At 37.0% G+C, this 2604-nt stretch overlaps 2 pseudogenes; one reads left to right on the top strand and one right to left on the bottom strand.

Moving 5' to 3' along the window:
• The first annotated feature begins 529 nt into the window (after positions 1 to 529).
• On the top strand, positions 530 to 647 carry LOC145296366 (5S ribosomal RNA; annotated as a pseudogene).
• Positions 648 to 2174: 1527 nt separating this feature from the next.
• Positions 2175 to 2383, bottom strand: LOC145296541 (U2 spliceosomal RNA; annotated as a pseudogene).
• Positions 2384 to 2604: the final 221 nt, after the last annotated feature.

Here is a 2604-nt window from a genome sequence, read left to right as displayed (position 1 = left end):
ATAACCCTGTGAACTGCTGGGATGACAAAATCTATTAGTTGATGATTGTTTTTCTTTTTCTACTAGACTATTAGCATGTCCGGTCTTCTTGCCTGTATAAATTGATCTTGCCGCCTGTCGACGTCGGGAATGATTTTATGTCTTCCGTTTTGCAATGTGAACTACGTTTTATGATTTTACTATGTCTTTTATGTTTTTCGTGAATTTATCTTCCCAGTGCATTCATGTCATGTTTTATATTTCTTTGGAATTAGCTTGGAGCACTCAGTTATGATGAAAACAAAATCAATCTACAGACACGACGTTGCTTTCCTCGTACTGCTCTGAAATCGAATGCTTTTATGACTTCAAGTAATTGGGGCAAATAATCTGAGGCTGAACACGATATGTAGATAAGGATTTCACAGACATTAACTGCGCCTCACTTTTTGAGAAAGGTGTAAAATGGCAAGCCAAAAATAAAGTCTCAAAAGCTTGCATAGAGATATTTTACTACACAGCTCGGAATCATAGATATTAAAAGTGGCGGGAATACGGCATGATCACGTTTGGCACACCGGTTCCCATCAGATCACCGAAGCAAAGTAACGATGAGCCTGGCCAGTACCAGATGGGTGACCATTTGGAATTTCCAGGTGTTGTATGTGCGCAGAATTGTTTCCAGTCGTTTTGGACTTCTTGTATGCGTTCTTGTGTGAGTGCTGATTCAGGAGAGGTGACGTTGTAGATTGCGCAACCGTTGATTCGCAATATCACGCGCAGCTTCCACTACAGGGGTATCCTTTGTCTTTTGAGGCTTAACGGAAGCATCGGGAAGTGGCGTGTAGAATCTAGCTAAATAGTACCTTTACCAGAATGCTTCATAAAGCCGGAAAAGATATTCCCCGAATAAGTTGATATACGCATCTTTGCCTCGTGTTTCAACGCTTGTGAATGCTGGATGACTAACATCTGCGAAACATGTCACTCCTCACGATAATCCAGTAGGAAACTTGGTTTCCGGATACAAAGTAAATAGCTGATCGTCCGTATGTCACACTGAAAGCGATCATCGAAGAAGAAGCTAGTCTGTCAGGAACCGGTTTGATATCGACAGTGACCAATCAAGAGCTCTGGCCCTATTAAAATTCAACGTTTCATTACTAGCAAGAAGAAAAAATGATGATGTGGTTATGTCCTCAAAGTGTAATTTTGGTCTTTATCTTGGATGTTATTGTAGTTTGCCATATGTATCTCAGATATCGTTTGTGTTATTATTCTTTCTAGAAATACATCAGGTATCTAGAAGGAAATCCACACTTGGGCTACTTACAACCTATATGAACGTATTTCTGTGGAGAAAATTGGATTCAAACTTGACACACCTGGCTATTCAGTTAATATCGTTAGACATTGAGCCACCGTTTTAAAATTATCAAATAAAAACGGTTTGTATACAAAATCACTTTTACCATAAAAGCTACTATTAACACAGTCGTATACACAAAAAAATCTTTTTTGAAAAGATTGGCATAAAAATGGACCTAAAATACAATGAAGTAATTTGAAGTTTCTTATTGTCGTTTGCATTTTATTTTATATCTTTTTAGTGAATGTTTGATTATATATTTATTATATGTTTTATTAAATGTATTACATTGTATAGAAATGTATTATTATTTTCGTCCGGGTGATTTGTAGTTTTTCTTTTTCCGCCATTTTTTTTTTATTCTGCAAAGGACATTGTTTGTATGTGTTTCTCCTTATTCAACAATTAGAGGCGAACGTCGAGTGAAGAGAGACATGAGAACGTAGGAATGAACAGTGTTTTTGAAAGTTACCAATTCTTAGGCGACCGACTGGAGGCTTTTCGTTCTAGCAGAAGAAAAAGTAGAAATGGAAAACAACAACAAAAAATATATATTCTGAGAAAGAGACTAAAGAATTCGGGCGATAAAAGACGTTTGCCATTAAAGGCGTAGGTGGAATAAGGCGGGAAAAAGCGACAAATTAATGTAGAAAAACTAGAAAAACATGTGTTTGTTGTTGTTGTTGTTGTTGTTGTTGTAATAATAATAATAATAATAATAATAATAATAACTAGCGGAGCCTGTGGAAATTCCATAGCGGACTCTTTCATATGTAATATGTGGATGTTGGCATTCTGGATGTTCAACGTAAATGGAGACGCTCTGATATTATTGTACCTATTTACAATGCCTCCCCACGGTACAGAGTTAGACACCAGGGTCGTTTTTTAACGTGGAGAAAAGGTACAAAATAAAAAAAAAATCCATCATTCGTGAAGGACTGCTCCTCCACCGAAAGAGAACAGGAAATGGAAGTGCAGCATCTGAAGAACAGATACTACACTTTGATCTTGGCCAAAAGGCCAAGTAGCATTATTGTAGCTCTTTTGTTTAAACTGCAAAAGTATTTATCTAAGCTAGCAGGGATGCATTCGATAATTTTTTTGCAAATAACTAGTTTTCGCAACAGATATTTATTATTGATGCCTTACGGGCAACGAATGCCAACGATTTTCAATTGGATGCAAGTGACTATAAGCCCCATAAGGTTACAGCACTCGTCGGGCTCTTCTAGAAGAAGTTTGATTAAAGCTTT

This window comes from Euprymna scolopes, chromosome 16 (genome assembly GCF_053919585.1).
Source record: "Euprymna scolopes isolate OS-2025 chromosome 16, ASM5391958v1, whole genome shotgun sequence".
NCBI lineage: Eukaryota > Metazoa > Mollusca > Cephalopoda > Sepiida > Sepiolidae > Euprymna > Euprymna scolopes.
This window is presented reverse-complemented; position numbering and strand designations above follow the sequence as displayed.